General features: G+C 46.8%; 1 protein-coding gene and 1 pseudogene across 8 annotated transcripts in view; one reads left to right on the top strand and one right to left on the bottom strand.

The window, feature by feature from the left end:
- FRMD4A (FERM domain containing 4A) overlaps window positions 1-24,204 on the bottom strand; it is a 383,203-nt gene that overhangs the window by 138,442 nt on the left and 220,557 nt on the right. Inside the window, exon 1 of one of the 8 annotated variants that reach the window (XM_086886552.1) lies at window positions 7,473-7,816. The exons of 6 other annotated variants lie outside the window; for them this stretch is intronic. The gene's annotated coding sequence lies outside the window, so the exon portion shown is untranslated. Of the gene's footprint in view, window positions 1-4,552; window positions 4,698-7,472; window positions 7,817-24,204 lie in introns of those variants that run through there. One more of the 8 variants, XM_086886551.1, reaches the window with a different exon arrangement.
- Window positions 3,966-5,019, top strand: LOC147653412 (uncharacterized; annotated as a pseudogene).

Raw genomic sequence — 24,204 nt, forward strand, 5'->3', positions numbered from 1 at the left:
GCATGCTTCCACACTGGGGGAGGATGTGTGTGTGCACAAAGGAAGCACTGTGTTTGATTACACATCCCCTAAATCATCCCTGTCCCCTTGCGTGCCCCGTTTCACCAGGAAATGAGTGTGTGAGCACACACGTGGCAGCCACGTGTTGGGATGATGGGTATCTTCACAAAACCCTGGGTGGGGGTAGCCAGGAGAGACACTCCCCATGCACAGCAAGGACAAAACCATGTTTAAATGTGGAAAAAGCTCAATCCACACTCCCCTCTCTAAGACAGGTGCCACGTTTCAGTTTCAGATTTCGTGCTGCTTTTCCAGGCTGCTCACTTGATGCAGCAGCTTTCCATCCCTTGCTTGTCCTGCATAAACACAGGGTCAGCCTGTGGCTGCTCCACTATCTGCAAAGCACTTCCCTGTGTGAAATATTTCAGCTGGGAAGGACGGGATGCCAGCAGTGCTTACAGCATGTGTGGTACAGCTGCAGCCACGTTCAATCCCACACGGCCAGGAAACCCAAACAAGGGTGGGTTTATTTTGATTGGGAGATCTGGAGGCTTCTAAGAAGAAAAATAAATGAATAATCTAAACACTAGAGCCTGAGACTAGTGAGTTGGCAAGCCCAACATCCATTGTCAAAATGTTAGGCGTTATGTGTGGAATTGTACATACAAAAGGATTTCTCTAGCCAAAATGGGAATATCGACCTCTTTTTGGTTTGTAGCTTTTCAGGAGATTTTCATTAGACCTTTTTATAGTGAATTTAAATAACAAAAAGTCAACTTGACTACTTTTTTTTTTACCTCAATGACTTCCCAAAGATTAATACACTAAATCACCTCATCCCACCAGTGCAGGCAGAGGGTGAAAAGATCATTTAGCTACCCACTAGAGCTATTTTCCTGAGAGTGGGGATGCAGAAACTGTTCCACACCACAGAAAAATGTCACAGAGAAGCTCAGGACAACAGCAGAAATATTGTCTGTTAAGAAAGGAGCAAGGTTGGTTGTAAGCAAGAACATTGTTGGTGGCACTGGAAATCTGATGGTCCCACCTCCTCTGGCCTCTTCTCTTTAAGTCTGGGCAAGGGCTGAAATCCCACCTCACCCCACAGGCACCCAGGGTATCTGGCACCAGACTTGGGGCCTCAGAGGACACAGCCATGAAGCAGAGGTGCACTGGTAAGGGGAGGTACATCAGGGTCTTCTAGTCTTTTTGGCAGGCACCTTACGGGAGCCAGACACTGGGAAGGAGTAAACCCTCAGGCTGACATCAACTCACAAGTAGGGGGAGTGCAAAGGTGACTTGGAGCAGAGGAGATAGGATCAAAACTTGTGTGCTTGCAATTCATCAACATGAAAGTGCTTCCAGAAGCTCAGAACTGATCAAATATCTGTCTGGGGTCCTCTCTCAGTGTCAGATCAGAGAGAAAAGCAATCAAAGCCATTTTTGGTCCTTGACAAGGTTCATCCCCAGAAAAGAAGACAGAGGCTCCAACTCATTGTGCAGCCTCACAAAATTGTGGCTTTCTAGAACATGGCACATTTTGAGATTTACAGGAGGGATAGGGATTAAGTTTTTGTAAATCTGGGATGGGAGCAGAAGAAATATCAGTGGATGTTGTCGGTTGCAGTGGTCCCTGAGGCTGTGCTGGGCAATGCACTGCTGACTTAGGGAACCTGAGAGAGGCTGGGACTACCTGGGATTTGGAGATGGAGGAGGTTTGTAAGCAATTCCATCACAGCTTAACCTTGTCAGACCTTGCTGCCTGCTGGGCTGCCATGCTCTGCTTGCACTGGGGCTGCAGGGCAATTCTCTCCTCCAGATGCTGGAAGGAGCAAGCCAGCAAGGATAACTGGAGACTGGCATTGCTGAGTGACCTTGGGAGCCAGCTGTGCACCTCATCCTGTGATGGAGCATGGGGGTCCCAGGGAGCCACTGTTACCTGCTCTTATGGCTGACCCCATAGCACACCCCCCCACCCCCAGCTTCCCAGATGGGCATCTGTGGGATGGCTCCCACCTAGATGGAGATTCTGGGTGCAGGTCAGAGAACCAGGAACCTTGATTTCCTCAAACACAGAGTGTTTTAAGTAAAAGACACCCAAGTTTCCTGAGAGCTGAACCCGAGTGTGGCCCTGTGCGTGACAGCAGCCTTTGCTTGTCCCAGTGATGCAGCTGACAAGAAGTGGGTCATACAGTCCCTTTCTGCATCTTCAGGGGACACCATTAAGCTCTGACCCCAAATTTGGTTAATGCTGGATCAACACACTCCTTAATACCCTCTCCACGTGTCATCCCTCTTGCAGTGCATGGCCCTTCCATCACAGTCCTAACACACTACAGCTTGAGACTCCTGTGACTCCCCAGCCCCTTTCCAATTCTCCCTAATACTGTGTTTTCTGCTTCATCCATACTTTTTACTTTGGCTTTGCTGTTCAGCTGCACTCAAAGCTGATTCAAGCTTTCTGCTATTACTCACACAGTAACAGTAGCAACAAAGGGGGTATGTACCACTGTAATTACATGATGTGTAGGACTAGATTCCGTGACTTGGGAAGTTTTCCCCAGTCTTATGTCCTTCTTAACAACACCCAGTGCACTAGCTGAAGCTCTTGACCTGGCTAAATAGTTTGACAGGATCTCTCTGCACCAAGTGGTGCTGCATTGCTGTAGGGCCCTGAGAAACCCAATGCTGTGACCACAGCATTCATCAAATATTAAGCTACATTTTTAATGCAATAACCAGTTAAGAAATGCAACAACAGGACCACCAGAAGTAGTCTAAAAGGAGATAAGAGTACCTTGCCCAAAAGGGTTGTGAGTGGCTCACTGGTGCATCTATGCTCAAATAACAGCAGAGATCCTGTATTTTTAGCCTGGGCATTTAAAACAAAAAATTACTTAAGAACAAAGTAATTATTTTCCCACGTGCATAAATCCACATCCTATGCTCCACTGGTGCACTTCTCCCTTCTGTGGAAGCTGATCATAGAGCATGATGGATGAGCAATGCTAACTCCTTCAGCCTGTTTGGTCCACTGAGGGACACAGCTGACCTTACCAGCAGCACAAGGTGGTACTGAGCTGAAGACCCTTCAAAATATCCCCTCCTGTACCAAGAAGCAATAAATCCATACCTCCTCATGCTTCTGCCACAGCCCCCTTGCTCAGCAGCACAGCTGGGCTGCAGAAACCACCCCACAAGCAGCTCACCCTCCTGCAGAGAATGGCACATACCTGTCTGGCTTAAAAAACACCTTCCAGATATTAATATTTGGAAGAGAACAGGCTACCTGTAACTCGTGCCAGGAAGGCCGAGCCAAGCAGCTCCGAGCCACCGAGCCGAGCTGGCACACCCGGCCAGGCAGCATCGTGGTCCCAGTGAGTGTGCAGGCAGCAGCCCTCCGGCAGGGCCCTCTGCCAGCACCCCAAGGAGAAAGGGATCAGCCGGATGGGTTTAGCTCCACCGGGAATTCTCTGGTGCCTGGCAGGCAATTCTAGGCAGGGAAGATGGCACAGACACCCACGCCCGAACACAGTCCCCTCCATGCATGGGTGGGGGATGCGCATCAGACCCCGGGCACCAACCTAGAGGGGAGCGGCTCCCAGACACCCCGATATCCATCCGGCCGTGGCAGAGCAGGATCCGGGCTCTCCCGATACCGGCGGCACGGGGAAAGCCGGCACAGGCACCACACCCCCTTCGCCGGTGGAAAGGACAGCGGTGCCGGCGTTTTTGTTCAGGACAATGTTTTAAAATCCCAAACCAAACCAACAAGCTGGGAGCTCAGCTTTCCCTGCGACCTGACTCGCCTGGGAGAGATTTGCTAGATCGCTCCGCATCTGTGTGTGCTGTATTGCTAAACCGCTGCCAGGGCTATTATTAGAAACAATTGTCTCCCCTGGAAATTTTATAGAGAGGTTTGAAACAACTTTTCTCCTGCCCTCCCCAGCAGCCAGCGGCTGACAATGCGGCCAAGAGCCCTCCTTAGGCGGAGGAGTCGGCAAGGCGTGCGGATGCACTCCCGTACAGTTGGAAGCAGAGCTGTACATTTGTCTTTTCTAGCCCTGAATCTGGAGCAACTTTTCCATTCCAGACTCAGGGGAAGGTGCACAGGGGAAAGGAAAAAGAAGCGGGGGGCTTCCCCCTTAGCGAAGCCCCCGGCTGTGCATTAAACTTGCTGCAGCCATTTGGGAAGGGAAGGAGCAGTCCATCTTGGCAGTCAGTGGGGACAGACGGACAGATTGCTTGGGAAGGGGGGAAGGAATCACAGCACCGGCTTCTCTCTCCCCCCGCACACACCGTCTCCTTCCCCCAGCCGCCGCTCTCGGCTCCCTTACTCGCCCACCCAATTCAAGGGTTTGGGGATTTTTATTTTTTTCTTTTTAAGGACAGGCAAAGCAGCTGCTGCCCACATTTCTCTCCGTTTGAGGTAAATGGAGGGAGGGGGCGTGTAGCAGCCCTCACACTGCGGCTGGGCTTTCCCCGGGGGCCGGGGCTGGAAGGGGAGCCCCGGCCGGCCTCGCCTCCCCTCCGCAGACAAAGACCCCGTTACCTTCTCCCGCTGCCTTGGCGGCCCCGGCGGCCCCTCAGCTCCGAGCCCGGGGCGAGCGCATCCCCTCCGCACGGCGTCTCCAGGCCGCGGCTCTACCGCCCCGCATCCATCGCCCGCCTCTCCGCCGCGGGGTGCGCGGGATGCGCGGCCCTTCCCTCCGCTCCCGGCCGCTCCTAGGGCCGTCCCATCCTCCCTGCCGGGATGACGGAACCCTCCTTTCCCCCTTCTTCTTCCCTTTCCCCGCCTGCCGGCCCCCGGCGCCCGGCTCCTGCGCGGCCGCTGCCGCGCTGCGAGGCTGAGAGGCAGAGCCGGGGAGGGAGGAGGAGGAGGAGGAGGAGGGGGAGGAAGGAGGAGGAAGGAGGGAGGAGGGCAGCGAGCAGCAGTTGGCGCTGGGTCATGTGAAACAGATGAACCTGGCTCGGGCCTGCCGACATCTGGGCTCCCCATCGCCTCTGGGAGGAGGATGAAGGGATGAAGGGATGGAAGGACGCGGGGAGAAAGGCGGTATTCACCCCCCTGCCCACGCGTGCACACCTTGAGATGATAACGAGAGGGGCGAGAGCAGCGGGGATGCTCTGAACAGAGCCCCGGCTGGAGGAAGAGAAGGGCAGCACGGGCCGCGAGCACCCATGGGGCTGGAGACAGAGCAGCTCCTGCCAGACTGAAGCCCTAGGAAATAGGGCAGCCTCCCTTCTGGTGGTTTTTCCCCCTGGTCCTGGCTGGGTGAAGGGTGCAGTTTGTGATGGTGTAAAAGAGTGGGGATGCTGCCCAGCAATAGAAAATCTCTAGACATTGCATTAGAGTAGCTCTCTTGCAAGCGTGTCACTATTAAATAATTAGATCAGTCAAGAAAGACAGTATGTGTGTAGGCCTCCAAAAAGTGCTGATTTACTGATTTAAACATGCACAGCATGAAGCACCCACACCATGATGCCTGCAGTTAAAGCTCTGACTTGTTCCACTGCTTTGCCCCCCCCCCCATCAGTCTTTTATCTCTGGGACTGGGGTTATTCTCACTGGGTAACACCAGAGGCAGCTGCTGTGCCATGCTCTGGAACATACTGGCTGTGAAGAGGTTTGCTTTGGGAGGAGACGTGTGGAGGTGAGCACTTTCATTTGGTTTCAGCTGGCTTTCATGCCACCACAAGGATGCTCATGGTGAGGGTGGATCTGGAACTTACACAGGATACAGGAAATTTCCCTCTTTGCCCCACAAAAAGGTGACAAAGTCACTCTCCTGACATGGTGGTGTGAAGGAGCAGGATGTCTCATTTTAACTGGGGATGTTGCTGGGTTTCATTTGCTGTCAGACTCAAAGTCAAGACCCTAAGTCTTTATGTACTGTCTGGACAAAAAGGGGCCAGTGGGCTGCAAAGTCCTGGATACAATAACCAAATGCTAGAGCACCAGCGCAGTTCCCTCTCCTGTTTTTAAGAGCACAGGTATAAACACAGAGCTGTGTATGCAGCCCCAGGCAGGCTCACCCATCCAGCTCACTCCACCCAAGGGGATGGCTCTGATTAAGGGGATAAATATTGAGGCAGTTGTGACCTCTGGCTGCTGAGGGTTAAGACCAAGTAGCTAAGGTGACCCAGCTCTGCTCTGGAGGCGATCCCAAGGTCAGTACAGAGGGGCAAGAGGCAGCAAAGGTATCCATCCCTGCTCCAGGAAATGCAGGGTGACCATGGCTCCATTGCAAGGTGAAGATTGTGGTTTTGTGGGTTCATCTAATCCACATGTACATCCAGCTGCTGAAGTAACCCTGAGGGGCAAACCACCAGAACACAAACTGCAAAACCTCCTGGAATTTTAAAACTACTAATTTCAGAAAAAGGCAAAACTGCAAGGTTGCCTCCCAAATACTGTTAGGTTCTTCAACAGAGATCACAATGTATCTCAAGCAGGTTCTGTCTGCAGCACTGAAGAAGAGCAGGAACCCCAGCAGTGATTCAGTCCTGACCCTGATTAGAACTAGCAAGGAAAAATCACTTTCCCACATGGATTTTCAGTCAAATAGGAGGTGAAGCTGCCTCAAAGGTGCACTCACCATACAGGTGCCTGCCTGTTGCTGTCTAGGAGTGTGCCAAAGCCATGCACTTTGCCCTTGGAGTAGGATGATCCTTCAACTAGCAAAGTTCAAGACAGTTTCCCCACCTTTGCTCTGTGGCACGCATTTCTCCTGGCAGGATCTGCCTCCAAACCCAGAGCAGACCCAGGATGTAGGGCAGCTTGATTCACCCGGTGAAAAAAGAGCTCTCCTGGTAGGTTTAATTAGCAGCAACAGAGACTGGAAGCCCCTGATTGAAAAGTAATTTTATTCATGCTTAGCAGCAAATCCTGGAAAACAAAGTTCCCTCTGCCCAAAACTGTACTGTTCAGCTTTCAGAGCAGGTGTAGGGAGTTTCATCACACTTAGCTTGAAATTACCAGCTCTCTACAACAGTCCAGTCTCTTCCCTTGGCACAAAACAGGTATGGGTTTTGGAATAATTTGGAGACAGCAAGAGGGCATCTTTACTCATGCCACATGTTACAGTGGGGTGTGCCCAAAGAGCAGTTGGACCCTTATACCTGTGAAATCTAAAGCTGCATCTTCCTTGTACCCTTTTTAAGGAGATGACCTCTCCTACCCATCCAAGGCCTCATGAACAACAGTTACCCAAAAGGAAGTGCTTAACATTTCCTGCAATGGTGGGAGATATTCCTGCTACATTTCCTTTATCCTCTAATTAATGAAACGTTTTTAATAAAAACAAGTTGCTTGTCTAAGTGAAGATAAAATCCTCTAGGTACCTGATGAAGTTAACAAAACACTTAGAAATGGGAACTGTTTCTTATAATGTGGAAAGACAGTGGAGTATTGTCCTTGCCAATGATATATGATATGATATGATATGATATGATATGATATAATAACTCACCCAGAAAGAGTGTTTTTTTCCTAGAAGTGGACAAGGATTTTGCCCCAGCTCTTCTCATTTATTATTGCACCCTTCTTTCCTAGGAAAACTGGCCAGATCTGGGTTTCCTCTCTGGTAAAAACGTCATTCATCTCATTCACATTCCTCTGTAAATTTCCCAGTTAGCAGTAGCAGCAGCAGCAGCAGCAGCAGCAGCAGCAAAAGTCCTTTTCTTCAAGAAAATTCCATAATTTCACAAGGTCTCTGGAGCTGGCACTACCCAAACAATACACTCTGGTAGCAAACATCCAGTCTGGAGGCAGCAAAGCTGCTGTCATTACAATGATTAGAAGCAGGGAATGGCCACACCTCTTCCAAGCTGGTTCCCATCATGGCAAGTCCCAAAAACAGAACAGTAACCCATTTACTTAACTCTGACATACACAAAATCCAGCTTCCAGCAACCACATACCTCTGTGCCAAAATAAAAACATGCTGATTCCTTTGTCTTGCTCCTGATAATAAAGCTAGGAGGAAACACCATGGCCTTGTGCTGGAGAATTACTGTTGACAATTCATTCCCACTCTTGTTAGCAAAGATTAAAGAACCAAAATACTTTACAGGGAATGTGGTGATAGGACTGTGGGTGCCATCAGAATGTGTGAGCTGTTACATGAACATTTCTAGTAGTTTCAGAAAAGCTTAATGAGTACTGTCTACACTCAGAACTGCATTAATTAGCACTAACAGGCTGGACGAGATGTCGTGTCACGAAGTAATATTCACACTTACTCCATGATTTGCATCCATAAGAGGTGCAGTGCTTTACAGAAGTCAATGCCATTTCCCCCATATGGTACATCTGAAACCCATGGAAGGCAAGGAAAATGCTTTCAAAGAACATTCAGGATTTGCTGAAGGTGTCTAACTGCCTGCCTCCCTGTGGGAGGTGTTCAATGGTCTAACTCTCATTGATTGCACAACTCTTAACTCATAATATTTGAGTGGCAATAAAAGATTAAAAAGCCTCAAAACTTGAAAAGCAACATGGGCCGAAGTAACTTGGGAGCTGGAATCCATTTCCAGAGATGTTATAAGCTGTTAAGCACACGAATTTCACGGTAAATCAATGCAGCTGACTTACTGTAGCCATGACAAGGGTCAGCTAGACCTAGAAAATTAAATGTCAGCCTATGGGTTAATTCACGTGGTCCCTCTGAAATCTGTGGCATAAAATGGTCTTACTGCTCATGAGCTCTGATGTAGTTTGGCTGGAGAAGAAGTAATGGCGTCACCTCTTTTCATCTGAAACGATCTGTCTCCTCCCCTCACTGAATAGACCTCATTATCAGGAGGTAGAAAAGAGACTGATGTGACCCAGTTGGTCACCCAAGCCACCAGGCTGCCCTCACCCCCTTCCATGGACCAGCAAAAAAGAGATGGAGGGTTATGTGTAACACCACCAAGCCTGTCCCCTTCACTCTGTTTTCCTCTGTAACAGGTTTTGATGAGTTGTGACCTTGTGACAATTCATGCTGAGGACTTTGGACACCAGGTGGAAACCACAGGGATCTCATTCAAAAAAGTAAAATGCAATTACTCAGAGCAGGACCTGACTCCTAACTGGGTCTGGACCTGTAAACCATGGGAGATTGGGCACATGCAACACCAACTGTCATGGCACAGCACACTTCTGACCGGAAAGATCTCCAGATTTACTGGGTGAACCACGAGATGTTTCTAGTTAAGCCTTTCATAGAAACACTTCCCTTCCGAGATGAACTGTGGGTGTTATTCCCATGTCATGCTTTCATTAATTTCCAGGACAATCCCTTAAGTAATTTGGGCACAAAAGGCAGGGGAAAGGGAGAAGCAGGACTTCAGCTTTGGACAAAATAAGCCTCCAGGGCGTCTGATTAATTTTCACACAGATTCTACTTAAAGGATCTCAGAGAGCTGAAGGGGGAAGGAAGCAGACCTCGACATTCCCAGAGAGCTGGTGCAATAAATCCTCCCTTCATTAGGCAAGGGAAGTGCATGCTGGCAGGATTATTATGCAGGAAAGCAAAGCTCGGTCCTCACGAGGCGGCTGAAACGGATGGAGGGGACAAGCCAAGTCCAGCTGGTTGGTGCATTGACCCTGGGCTGGCAAATCCTGCCTGCTGCCTCCAGCTCCAGCCTGGGGCTGGTGTGGAAAGGGACAGGAGTCACGTGTAAGTCGCCTGTGTCCCAGTTAGCTCCGGGTAATCCTGGCATCTGAGAGGCCAAACAAAGCTCAAGTGTGTATAAGGGACCAAGGAGGAGCTGGGTGTGCCACCAGCCCTCCCAGGGTCACCCACGTCACCGAGTGATGCTGGGGAAAGGAGCCATTCTTGCAGTTCCTTCCTCTTTGCACCCACCTGGGTCTGGGACTGAGGAGAAGAAAGAAGGAAATCTTCCTGATGGAACATGGTGTGAGCCAGACCTGTCCTTGTGGGAGGAATAGAAGGGATGAGGGATTCCACTCCTTGATGGAGTTCTCACAAATCCCTTCTCCCAGGGGGCAGAGGGGACACGTGCTTCCCTTTTCTTCAGAACTAAGCAAAGCTCTGCCTCAGAAACTTCTTCCTAGCCACAGAATATTGCTGTCTTCACCTGAAATGGGTTGAAAGGAAACCACTGCAAGAAGGAGCAGACATGGTGGGGGCCCCTTCCAATCATAAAAAGGGATTGGTGTGGTGGGAGATGGAGAGGCCTTTCCCCAGGGGAGGAACAGGAGCTCCAGAAGATGCTCATGGTGCTGGAAGAGAGCACTTTTTGGCTGGGAGAGACCTGGAGAGATGCTCTCAGACCACCAGCATGGCTCCAGTGGAGGCAAAAGTAAAATGCATCTTTTTTTTAATAAGAGAAAACCTCTTTCATTGAAAGGCAAGTGAACAGCCTCATCCATGCAGGGGAACTGCTGAGCAAATGGTGAGAGAATGGCAAGAACCTGAGAACAAGGCTGGAAAAAGGCAAAATTACTCTCCCCCACACCTTCCTCAGATGCTGCAGTCAACTGGTGCTGGTGAAAGTCAGCCAGAAGCCTTCTTTGATGCCAAAAGCCAGCACAGGTAATTGTGAAGGACATCAAATGAATCAGCTGAGAGAGCCAAGCCCAAAAATGTGCCTTCTGTTAGGCAAAATCTACATGTACTTCTGGCACTGAGCAACATAATGAAGTACTTTCTTTTGCACAGAGGAATAAATCAAACTCATTCTTGTTTGTTTGGCTTTTTGTACTGAAATAGCCTTTGTACTTTGCATGATTTCAGATTTGAAGAATATTTTTGTAGTTTTACACTGCCTTCTACTGAGGATTGCAAAACTTACACCAGTTGGAAAAGCTTTCTATTTTATATTTGGCAGAAAATCCTGATTAGATTTCAAAATGGCATTGAAATAATTATTAGAAGATTTTTCTAAACAAATGTAGCAAAAATAAAAAGCCACTCAGACAATGTTTCAATGCATAACTGCAACCTTAAAAAGGGCTTGGGAAATACTAAGGTGACACAGTAAAAAGACAATTTTAGCAATTGAAATACAAAATACTGTAAGCTTGCTTTCCAATTTCTGTTACTTTTTGATTATACTATTTTATTTCTTCAAGTGTTTTTCTCTACTCCATTGCTTGCCCACCAAACAAAACCAGGGAAAGCTCCTGTAGGTGTTAGTAGGGGGTAGCCTGATTTCAGACACAGGTATGGTTTTTCAGGTAACCTTTTCTTCCTGAAAGTTTTCACTATCTCTGTGAGGCAAGATCATTACCTCAGTTGAACAGATGGGAAAATGGAGTCATAGAGAGATCAATTTACCTGGGTTAGATCCTGTACCAAATTGGGCACAGAGAGAGACGGAGAGACAGACGTAGGAATAAATCACAGGCCTTGTGACATCGAACCCTTTGTGCTAGCTCGAGATCCCTCTTCTTCCCCCAGCTAATGAATTGGTGATTAACAAAGGCTGCTCCATTTCTGACAGTTTTATCTGTGATTTCTACTTTACATTTTTTTAAATCTTTATGAGGCAATCCCCACAAAGAGAGAAGGGAACAGAAAATAAATCTTGGAGCAAGTAAGCCCTTGTGTCGTAAAAGTGAACAGGTCTCATATGCCAGAAAATATTTATCTGACCAATAATGTTTGCATTTAGACCCAGCCAGTAACAAACACCCAAATTACATTTAATATGAAAACATTTTAAATGGGCTCATCTCTTCTAAATAAACACAGAACCAGTCATAATGGTGTTCTGCTAGAGCAAAGGTTCAGTGTTCCTTGATTTATTGTTTGAGTCCGATTGCTGCCTATCTGATGTCTTTGGGAGCATGAGCTTCTACTGCTCATCTGAAAACTATTTCCTTTTCATTACTGAGGCACACCAGGATAAACCCCAGCTCTCCTGATACCCTGTCCAGGGTGGTCACCACAAACACTATTAACCCTCAGCCAAGGAGACTGAAGGGTTTGAGTAGTTAATTTCACAAAGGCTGCTCATTTCCTCTCCATACACAGTGGTGGTCTGGTGTCTGAGCATCCCAGGGTCTGCATGGTTTGCAGCAACCTGTGATGTCCCTGTGATGCCTAAGTCTGTTTGCATGAGCCACACAGACCCAGAGCTGCTGAAGACCAGCCCTGAGAAGGGCAGGAGAGCCTCGAAGTGTCCCAGTGATGGGAGCCGCCCTTGCTTGCTGCTGTTTGGGACATGAGAGTCTTGAGTATTGATGCCTCTTTGAGGACTCTTTATGTCTTTCATCTAATGACTGTAACAGGCCTTGCAGACATATATGAGGCTGTAGGGTAAGTGGTATAGTTATCTTTCCCCCAAAATAAGAGATGAGGAACTGAAATGAGTATGTCCTGGGGAAGTCTCAAACCACAGAGCCTCTGCATTAGAAGGGTGAACATCTTACCCTAGTTGCTGTGGCTTCAAAAATGCTCCCATCGCTCTGCCTGTCATCCCCTGCTCCATTTTTGCAGAAAAGGATGGATCAGTGCTGATTCATAGAAAGTTATCATTATACATCTGATCCCCACTTAGAGAACATCTGTGGTGTCTGACACTACCTCAGAGGTGAGATGTGGGACTAGCACTGTAGTAGCAGCTTTTCCCCATGACCACCTTGTTGCTGGGAGTGAGAAACAGGAGTTATTTTGTTTCTGAAGACGGGTGAGCTCCACGGAACTTCCCAACTACCAAAACCCCAGTACCTGATGGCCACTATAATGGTAGTTTCTGCAGCTCTGTAGTGTTGTTGCAGTCTTTGGGCTAAGGAAAACTAGGTGCCTGTTTTTCAGATGGAAAAGGTTGTGATTATGGTTTAATCTGTTCTCTAAAACCTATTTCTCCGTGACATTTCAGCTTGTATTATCCCTCTGTCATCACTATAACCTGAGTTTGATCATAACATGCTTCTCTCTAGCCTAAGAAGAGTGTGAAGTGTAACTCATTAAACCATGAGAAGTGACTAGAGATTTCAGACATAACACACAAATCAACTATTGTGATAATTTTTGCAATGACTCTTTGGGCTTGTTTAATTCAAAATATGGAAGGAATTTTTATTCACATTAGCTATAGCAGCATATTCCATTGGTCAGACAGGATACTTGGCAATTAATCTATACAGCAAACTCACTAACATTTGTGGTTTGGCTTTGCAGAACATAGTGTTGGTAACTGCACTCTTTGTTGATAAGATTTTGAGTATACTAAAAACATTTTCATATTAAGTGTGTTGGAAGGGCTGTTATTAAAGCAATTGAACAGGCTTAAACACAGTCATGGTTAGTGAAATACACATTTTCAGGCAAAACAAGAATTTCTGCATTCTCATGGAATTGCTGTATGGGAGTAGGAGAGGAAATAAAACCCAAATGCCCCACAGTCCCTGGAGTTTGCAATCACTGCTCAACTGCAACTAAATACAAATAAACTGCACCTCCAAAATCAGAACAAACACTTGTATTGGGAGTTGACTGAATTCATGCATTTTTCTTTGCATTTTCAAGCTGTACAAGGGAACACCAATGAAAAAAAGGCTCTCCTGTGCCTTGTCTGCCCAGGATTGCTCCATTCCAGCACCGTGGATGGTGTCAGGGCTGTCCTGCTCTCCAGGGACCAGGGCTTGGATGTCCCCACTTGAAGGGCAGGTGGCTGGAGTAGGGTCACACGTCCCCATCGGATTTGGACCATCTCAGAGGGGCAGTGATGCTCTTTCCCCACGGTAGCTCATGCTCCTCGTTTAGAGCAATGCTAATTTCCTTGTCCCCTGGCTTGCAGTCAGGTACTTCTGCCCCTCCTCCTCATCCCAGAGACAGCTGCCTTGCTGCAGTGACAGTGACCTTAGGGTCTGAGAGTGTAAGGTTGCCAAATCTCATGATAGATAACATTTTTCTGAAAACCTCCTCTTCTGGGTTGAACCCAGAAGATAAAGATGAATAGAGCCCAACTCTATTATTATTATTAATTTCATTATTTTAAAGCACTCAATATTTTTGAACCTTAGTAATTTTGAAAACAGAGTGTGCTCTGCTGGTTAGAGTCAAGAGAATTGTCTGATGTATTAGGATAAACTTTTTACTGTGTGGTGATGAATATTTGCATATGGAAGACTCTGTCCTTGTTAATTTTATAATGACAGTAACCAGTTTTCATATAATTTCTCTGGTTGTTGTTTTGTGAAGGAGGCTTCCAAAAGCTCAGCTGCCAGCTTCATGTGAAGGGAGGACTGAAATAAATGGGGAATAAATGAGAGAAAGATGAACAAAGCCAATAGTTAAGGGTCACAGCGGCAACTTCATTGCAGGAGGAAAAACATTAATTAAATGTTCTTTCTCCATAACTTGCTTAGAAACACAGATTGAAAAGCTGACCTGGGTGGTCTTGTTTCAAAGGAGTTAAAGGAAAGATGCTTTCTTTGTGCAGAGGGGCCTGGAGAAATAGGCACAAGTTTTTCCTGCCCCAAGTGGGATAGAAGAGTCAAGTGTGGGAACAAGTGCTGGAAAGCAGAAAATGGGCAAAATGCAGCCTATAAAACTGATCCTGGAAATCAGCAGTGCTGGCATCAATCGAGAAGGCAAGCTGTTGGTGAGGGAGTGAGGGCTGGCAGTGGGATTTGTGCTGCTGATGACACAACACAGTGGCAGTGTCCCAGTGCCTGGGCTGGGACAAGCCTTCTCCTGGGCAGAGCTGTGCAGCATCATCCCAAGTGAATTGAACTGGGAAAACACAGTCATTAACTAAATGCTACCACCATCATCACTCTGAAAAATAATTGGGAATGGCAAAGTTCCCAATGCCTCCCAGTGCTCTCTACACAGGTCTACCCCCATTTTGTACTCACTGTTTTTCCCCTTTTCCCTTTTTATGGCTGTTATTACTGGAATTATTGCTGTGCAAACAGGGTGTCTGTCTATGAGAAACACTAAAGTTACAGTTTCTCTCCTACATGGCAGTGTAAATTATTACACGGGCTACCCTATAATCTTAGGTCATGTTCCACAGCAAGGTAATTGATTCCCAAGTCACTAAAGCTAACTAACATGGCTGTAAATCTAATGCTTGAGCAGTGTTTGCTATTTAAAAGTCAACATTACAATAGTTACTACACTGCAATTACTGGAAAAATGCTGATTTGCTCTAGACTTGGAGCAGGGAATAATTGCAGCCTCTCTTGAGACCTAGAGTGTGATAATTGGTGGTGAATGGTGGGTTTTTCCAGTGGTGATCACATAGGTTGTCTCTGTGCTTATTCCCAGAGCCCCTACAGCATCACTGTTCCTGCAGCTGCCAGTGCTGGGCTGGGTACTTCTACCAGCATGTGGCCAAAAAAAATAAACAAACCCTCTAGGAAGAGCACATGTTCTCAGATTTTGAGCTGGTGCAGACCTACAGTCGAGTCTGAGGGTTGTGCCAGTACACAGAAATCTGCTGCCTTCTGCTGCCGCTTCCTGAGTCAAGTGAGAAATCTCATGACCTCTGGATTCAGGCCTCTGGGCTACAGCCTACCTAGAAATAGGAAGGTTTTTCAAGTCATGTCACCAGATTTTTAACTTTTAAGGATGATGCACTGGATCTGTGTGCAGTGTGCTGTGGCCTTGGATTCTCTAGAGCAACTGGGACAGTGTGCAGCAGCCACTGCTCTGCTTTTCAACCCCATGGGAAAAGCTCTGGAGATCAGGATGTGGCTGCTCCTTATTATGGCTTTCCATGCCACTAAATCCATGGGAGTGAGAACAATGTTACATGGCTCCCCAAAGAACAAATCTATCAGTTCTCAATGTTTCAGATGGTTATTTCAGCTAAAATACACCCAACACTCAGACCTGGGGAGTGGAGACCCCATAACAGGCCATTCTATTGCTGTCAGGAAAGGCAAGAACAATCCTTGAGAGCTGATTTCTGTAGCAGCTTACTAAATGCTTTATGTAGGGCTGTGCAAAATATCTGGTGGGAAATCTGGAAGTCTTCCCTTTTCATGGCTTTCACTATAAATTCCTCTTCCTGCTGATTTCCCCTTGCAGAGAAACAAGCAAGCCCAAGCAAACAAACAAGGCAATCCATAGGAAATACCCCATTTCCCTCTCATCCTTTTATTCCCTCAAAACAAAATCCTTAAACTGCTGGATGGCTGAGGACAGCTCTCTGCTTCTGACAAACAGAATCAAGAAGCTGCCACCTGCTTTGATGCTTCACTAGTTTTTTTTTTTCTCCAAACTAGTGAAGAAAACTGATTTCTGCACTACCAAGCAACCAGGAACAAAATCACATAAAGGATGGTGCTAAATTGCAATGTCATTTTTATACACTTCCTGGCAGAAACAGCTACTACTACTGCTACTACTTATAATAATAGTAATAATAATAATAATAATAATAATAATAATAATAATAATAATAATAATAATAATAATGTAATAATAATGGTGGCAATAGTTATAGTAGTAGTAATAGCAATAGCTTAGGGAAAAAAATAATTTGTTTGACCCTCCAGTTGAATATAAATGAGTGCACAAGTTAAACACCAGCATCCTCCTCACAGCATGGGCAGAGTTCTGTGCTGCTGTGACTGGGGATGGAGAGGGACAGACATGGACACAGGCTCTGTGTGGCAGGTCCCTGCAGGCTGCCTGCATGGGGACACCTCCTTCCTTGCAGCACTTGTGACAGCTTGTACAAACTAAGACAACTCAAGTTAGAAGTAGGAAAGCAGTCCGGGGGAAAAGGAGAGGGGGGAAAAGAACCCAAAAGAAAACCAGATGTAAAGAATATTTTTCAAAATGAGTCAGTTTAGCAGTGACTGTGTTTATATTGCAGCTGAGCATCATTGTACTTGTGTAGCTGTTCATACATCTTTGTGCTAATGAGGTAATAACTAGTGTACTGCAGGATGCTTTATTTCCACTGAACAACCCAAAACCTCTCAAAATGTTTGAAACACGAAACCAAACATCTGGGATGCTTTGGGAATGGTGGTAAAAGAAGGAAAGTGAGCCTAGCATTCAGCCCTGTCCCCTTGGGAGCTGTCTGGGGTTTCACAAAGCACCTTTTCTTGGCTTTCCTGCACCCATGGACTGACACATGAGTTCACTCATCTCCCACTGGGTGAGCACCAGAGGAGCAGGAAGAGGCCCCTGCTGACCTTCATGCTGGGAAACAAAGAAAAAAAGTACCTTTTACCCCTCATTATCCTGCAATTGTCTGTGCCCTCAAGGAGCACCAGGACCTGCCTTCTGACAGTGCTACCCTTCCATGCCTACCAAGAATCCTCCCTAAACCAAGCTATCCACACAGAGCCAACGAGGGTCTGGGCGCTTAGGGTGGGACTGAAATGTTAAATACCGTGCTCATTTATTTATGAGTTCTTCAGCCTACAGTAACTAGAAGCAATAATTGGATTGTGCTCAGCATAGCTGGATTGATTTGCTACTTAATAATAAAACCAAGTCCTCTGTTTATAATGGCATCCCTAGAAACGAGGAGATCAGGTAAAAAATGCACTCAAAGTGCAATGCTAATGCTGAAAACTCACGTGGCTCTGGGTGAAGAGCAGGATCTCTGCCAGATGCAAATGTTGTACTGGTGACTCATAAACATGCACTTTGTGGCCTCCTGTGCCTTCCATGGAATATTTACCAACTTTGGCCGGCTGTTATTTAGTGTTTTGACAAAGGAGGCAGACACAGTGTATTTTTCCATAGTTTTCTGAAGGCTGTGGCTATCCCCCAGTGCAATCTGCAGTGGGCTCTGGTTGCCTCCAAGGGAAGAGTGGCATTTAGACTGAATGACAGAGCAGCACCAGGGAGCTGGCCTCCCCAAACCCCTGTCTTCATCTGAAACAGAGCCTAAAGTTACATAAATATGACAAACCCAGCACCCACTGTGCAGTCCCCTGTGGATGGGTATCCATGCAGACAGGGCTGTTTCTCCAGTGCTGCTCCGTGTGCCTCACTGGCAGCTTGAGCAATGGAATGGGAGCAGGTGGTTTGTGTCTTGTGGCTGCCCCCTTCTCCAACCAAGTGCCCTGGCACTACTGGCAGCAGCTTAAGGACCATAATTATGGCTACAGCATTGCTAAGGGGTGTTTGAGGATGCCAGCCCCCTCTGGAGGCATAAAAATAACCCAGCTTTCCATAGGCTTTGCCTTTTTTGAGCAACCATGATGCTCTGACTCTTTCTTGAGCTTGCAGCTGTGGAAACCCAAAGACACCCAAGACACTCAAAGACACTGGGTACCCAAAGACACCCAAGGCTTCCTGGGGAATGATACCTGTGAGGATGGCTGCAAAAAAAAGTCACTGCAAAAACTGCTTTTGCTTCTGCTTTGTATCCAGCATTGTCCAGGCAGGAGGAGCTGGCCCTGCATTTTGGGCGCTAAGTGGGCACAGATGCTTGAGAAAGGGCACATTTCTCCTCTGAGCTATAGCATCCAGGCCTTTTGCTGGACCCTACTGTAATCACACAATCACAGACTCAGTGAGATTGGAAAAGGCCTCTGAAATCATCAAGTCCAACTTATGACCAAGCTCCACCTTGTCAACCAGACCATGGCACTGAGTGCCATGTTTAGGCTTTCCTTAAACTCCTTCAGGATGGTGACTCCATCACCTCCTTGGGCAGTCCATTCTAATGTCTAATTACCTCTTCTGTGAAGAAATTCATCCCACTGTCCAACTTGAACCTCCCCTAGCACACCTTAAGACCATTTCCTCTCCTCCTGTCACTTGCTGCCTGGGAGAGGAGTCCAGCCCCCACCTGGTTGCAACCTCCTTTCAGGTAGTTATAGAGAGTGATAAGATCGCCCCTGAGCCTCCTTTTCTGCAGGATAAAAGATCAGCAATGTACTAAACTGAAAATACAATCCCCATTTAGGCAGTGACCAGTACTGAGCCTGCTGTTGTGCTCAGTATGGCAGATGTGAGGTGCTGTCAGTGGAGTCTGTCAAAATCAGTTTGCAACAGCATGAATTTAGAGACTGTTTTAATTTCTCTTTCTGTAGTCTCTAGTAATTAATGGCTTACTATTATAATATAATTATGATATATAATTATCAACAGCCTGATGAGCTAGAAGGGATTAAAGCAAGATTCTGCTGAACGTGGTAGATTTTGGTTGGAAGACTGGCCCTGAATGTCCACACATCTAAACATGCTGCCACATGAAATGTAAAGTGCTTGGTGCCTGGTGCTCCCCTGGTGCAGTGCTGAGAGACCTTGTGCCAAATGTCACATTTAGGCAAACAGAGATCTTAGTTCAGCTCAAATGGATACTCAGGGTTGAGTCTCCTTGACTTGAGGCAACTCATTTGGGGTGATATGAAAGTAAATGCTGAATCCCAGGTGCTGAGAAACCTCACTTTTCTGAAGCGTTTGAATCGGTTTTTTTGACTGGTATCTCCATTCCTGGCACAATAAGGAATGTCCTAACCCAGAACCCACCTTTCCCTCCTTGAACATGCCTACAGAATAAAACCAAAGTTTGCTGCAAGAAGGTTGGAAGCTTGCTTATTTCAAGGACTCTTCCCCATACATATGTATATGTTTATGTCCAAAATTAATGTATATTTGTTGCTCTAGTGACGGATGTATTTCAGTGAGAACTAGGGCTGGTGGGTGACCATGCTGAAGGAATTTTGAAGGCAATCCTGAAGGTGCTGTGCATTATGTACCATCATCATTTATGCACCCAGGATGAGTAGAGTTACCCAGCTGCAATAGATTGTGTTTGGGGTGTTTGAAGCTGTGTGACTGCTGCCCCACATCCCCACTTGGCTATCCTCAATACTGAAGGAACAAGGGAGAAACCCCCGAGAGAAAAACTCCAGATTATTCACTGAATGACAGCATGTCACCAAACAAAAAGAGAAAGCATGAAAAGCAGGTCATGCCTGTCATCCCCAGTGCGAATCCCCTCTGATGCTGACAGCCCTCGTTTCATGATTTACGCAGCCAGCTCCTCTTCCTTGAGGGATAATTAACAGCCAGGCTGGGCGATGTCTGACCGGGATCTCTGCCCCATGGTCACCCACACTGGGTCACAGATGTCCTGCCAGTGCTGGAGGAGGAGGACCCTGCCCTGGGGAAGGGTCTCCAGATGATGCAAGGGTCTCTTGCCATGCACCAGCTTCCCCTGCTTTATTGGCCAGGGTGGAAAGAGATAGGGACATCAGGCAAAAACACTATCCCAGTGTTAATAAAACAGGTAAAGCCTTATATCTTGATGTCCAAGGCTATGAGTTATGTGCACTTAAACCAGCCCTACCACTCAATCTCTGATTTTGAGGGATTTAAAGCCAGGCCTGACTCATGACATGACTGCACATCCTAGAGAAGAAAGGTCTTTTGAAGCAACCTGGAGCTCAGTGTGACCCCCTTCAGAATGTTTTACCTCACTTTTCATCTTCACCTTTGGAAACACATCACCCTTGCCCTGGGAATCAGACTCTTGTGTTCTGCCCAAAGCAGGTTCTTCCATGGGAAATGAGCTGAACTGAATAAGTCTAATCTCCTTTTGTCACTGGTACCATTGGTATGAGAATGGACACACAGCCCTTTTCTGGTCAGCAGGCACATTTAATGCTGTCTGCATGACCAGCCCCTGAGCAAAGAGACAACACTGGTAAAGGTGTTGATGAAAGTAGTATCTTGGCAGAGAAAATACCCATGACAAAATACCCTGGAAATTTATGTTTTGCTAAAAGTCATACTTGGTTGTGAAAAAACGGGAAAATTCTAAACTATTTATTTCGACTTTCCCTAACACAAAAATTAAAAGGCTTTAATATTCAATTTTTTTTTTAAAGCTTAAGAAAAACATGTAATATAAATACTGTCACGGTCAATATATTTCAATTTTTTCCAAACAGTGGGTTGTGCATTTTAAAATCTGAAATGTCTTTTATCAGGCAGGGCCCAGGACTAAAACAAGTCAAGGAACCTGCAGAGAATGAGAATATAATTTCTTCCATATCCTCTTTCCATGGAATAATCTCAGGAGGGTTAGATGTGTTTTGGGAAGACAGCACTGCTGTTGCTGAGTCTTTCCACTCTTGATTACAAACCATCTTGGCCTCAGGGTGATGCACAGCTTCCCCCCACACCTCCACCACTGACTGCCCAGCATGGGGCAGCTGAGTGACAGAAACTCACATAGATCAGTTTTGTTCTGCAGATTTGAGGATTTTGAAATATCTATTATTTTATACATGCTCCCCTGGTCTGGGCACTTTATACATTCTTACAATTGTATAAGAATGTAAAATAATAATAAATTATTATTATTTCTATAGAAGATAAACTCTCAGCTCCAGGGCTTGATTTTTCAGTTCAGGTAGAGGATGATGGATCCAACTCCAGGCACTGGCTGTGCTGATGGCTGTCACGACAGGGGTGCCATCTGCATCATTACGGTACCCTCTGGCAGCACATCAGCAGCTGCAAGAGTGTACAGGATTAGTAATAAATCAAACACATCCTGTGACCATTGTTGCAGGATATGATTAATTTCCCTGCATGCCAATAGCACAGTGAGCCAGCTCCTCAGTTACTATAAAGCTGCCTAATTCTGGACTTCGGGATTTGGCTTGGTGTTTGCTCACTTGAGACTCACAGCCAGTTTGCCCATATCAGCATGTATTATATTGGCTTCTCTGTTCAAGGTCAGATCTTGGTAAAATCTGCAATTTACAGTGAAGGAAGTTTGCCTTGAAGCACTGGACAGAGATTAATGAGAGTTGCTTTGCATTCCAGAAAAATATATATGATTAGTACATCCTGGGGAAAGGGAGCTTGCATGGATCCAAGCAACAAATCTGAGAGTCAAAAGAGACCACAGTGGACAAAGCCACTGTATAAATGCATAGACAGAAGTAAGTTACACTGGATTTCCAACACCTGTTTCCACAGGCCAGGGAAAAACATTGTGGAATACAGACTCCTCCACTTCTCCTCCTCACCCTGCTGCCTAAAAAGCCCCTATAACCCTTTGCCTGTGGAAGCAGCTGACCTGACCCAGCTCTCCATCAGCCCAGTTGGTATAAATCAGCAATAAACTCACTGTCATAATTCCTATTTATCCCTGCCTGAACATGGGCAGAATTCAACCTGTTAATATTTCTGCCTTTGTTCATCCCTCCATCCTACCTGCACATGAACTGCAGGCCCGTAAGGGGAGTGGGGCTGGTGCAGCCTATTGTAGCTGAAACATCCTGGGTGTGTGTGTGGGGAAGATCCCAATATCCATCTGCAGAACGGCTGAACCCAGTCAAGAGGGAAAGAGCCACTCCTAGAGATCTGTGGAGTGGAAAACCTATTGTTTGGGGTGCAACTCAATTCAAACTGTGTTTTCCTGGTGCTTGGGTTGTAATGACATGGTTATGTCCCCGCTGAATCATTGGCCTTTACAGTGTTTGGATTTCCTGGTGGCTCCATTGTGAAGGGCCCCATTCACTCAGGAGTGTTTACCCAGCTGCAGGAGCTCCTCCAGAGCTGCTGCACTCAGGGGCTGGACACAGCACCATGGATTGTGGGAAAGAGAAAGGCAATGAGCTCAAGAGGAATAAGAAAGCTAAAGAGAAATCATGATGGAAATGCTGTACTCACTGTGGGATGGCTGGCTGACTGAGAGGCCTCATTCCATGGGTGTCAGTGAGCAGGTGCTCTTGCTGGGATCAGTGCACTCAGGGGCTCCACATTACCTTTTTCAGGACAAAATCATGTTGGTGGCCCCAACAAAAGTGCTATTTTTTTTCAATTTTTAGCAATTTAGTAGATTTTAGCAACTGAAAGGCAGCATTGGTGTTTGGGTTCCCATCCAGTCCTTAGTGAAACTCAGGGGAGGGATGTCAGTTTAAGAAAATCATCTCAGCTTGTTTGGTGTGCAAGTAAGAGACTTCTCATCAGCTAGGTAAGCTTCTAGCTGAGGACCAGGAGAGAGCATGAGTATCCTTTCCCTGGGGAGCCTTTTCCTGGGTAAGAAGATGAAAATACAACCCTAATCTTAACCTTAACCCTAACCCTAACCCCAGCCCTAACCCTGACCCTAGCTCCAACCTTACACTCACCAGCCCTGTCTGTTCACACAAAACACAGAACACAGGGTGTCCCCGGGCTCTTCCAGCCCCTGTTATTCACATAAACATTTAAGGCAGAATGTGTGCAGGAGTCTTGCATGGTCTGGGGCCTTGCAGGGAGGTGCAGAGCTCATGTGCTGCCTCCCACGAGTGGCAGGACAGCACCGCAGACACTGAGTCGCCTCTGCTCAGACACCCACACGTGGAGACTGAGCGGAGCCTTTTCACCCTCACTGCAGAATGTGTGGAAAAGGACCTTAATGAGGAGAAGGAATCAAAATATTTTAAGCACATCTACTTGGATCTGTGGGATGGAATATGGGGAAAATTCCACATGACTGGATTTCTTCTAGTTCACTTTGCTGTATGCAATCCCACCACTGCCAAAAGGTGACAAAATTCACATCTTGGTGCTGGGTTTGTCTCAGACATCTACAGAGAGAGAAAAACCACCACTGTACAGTAACTGCTCTCTCAAAAAAGAGAGCAAGGGAGAGGAGCAGCAATAATAATAAAAAAGGGCAAAGATACTCTCAGCCTCTAAGGCTTATAAAAAGCAGCTTAGCCTTCAATAAGCAATTCTTTGAAAAGAAATTAATGGAAAAGGTTACAAGCCCGCTCTTGAGCACAGCCTGTCACACTGCTCTTTCACATGGTTTCTACAAATGGAAAAAGTTCGTGGCATTTCTTTTCATTTCAGATGCCCTGAAAGGCTGCATTACTCACTGGACCCTGCATTTTTCCCTTCCCAGTTTGCACAATGCACTGAGGAATTCCTGGTGGGTGATGCAGTGGGAGATGCACGCTGAGCCCAACCTGCACGCCCTGCACAGCCAACAAAACAGCACCCACTGCTGCCTCTGATGGGACACAAGGAACCCTGTCCATCCAACCCCTGCTTTGTAAAAAAGAAACCACAAAAGGAGGAAAAATATCAGGAGCTGCTGGAATAGCGCTGTCCCTCCACCCACAGGAGATGGTCATGGATGTGGTGCAGTTGGGAAATGGGGTGGGAAACGGACCCTGAGCTTTGTAAACACAGGGTTGCCCTTCTCACGCAGCCAGGCTCTGTCACTAGGTGGTACTGTGCATCACAGCTTCGTGCCTTCTCCTAATTCCTCACTCCTCTGCCCATTCCCTGGGTTAGATATTTTACTGGG

This window comes from Cyanistes caeruleus, chromosome 4 (assembly GCF_971803275.1).
Source record: "Cyanistes caeruleus chromosome 4, bCyaCae1.hap1.1, whole genome shotgun sequence".
NCBI classification, from domain to species: Eukaryota; Metazoa; Chordata; class Aves; order Passeriformes; family Paridae; genus Cyanistes; species Cyanistes caeruleus.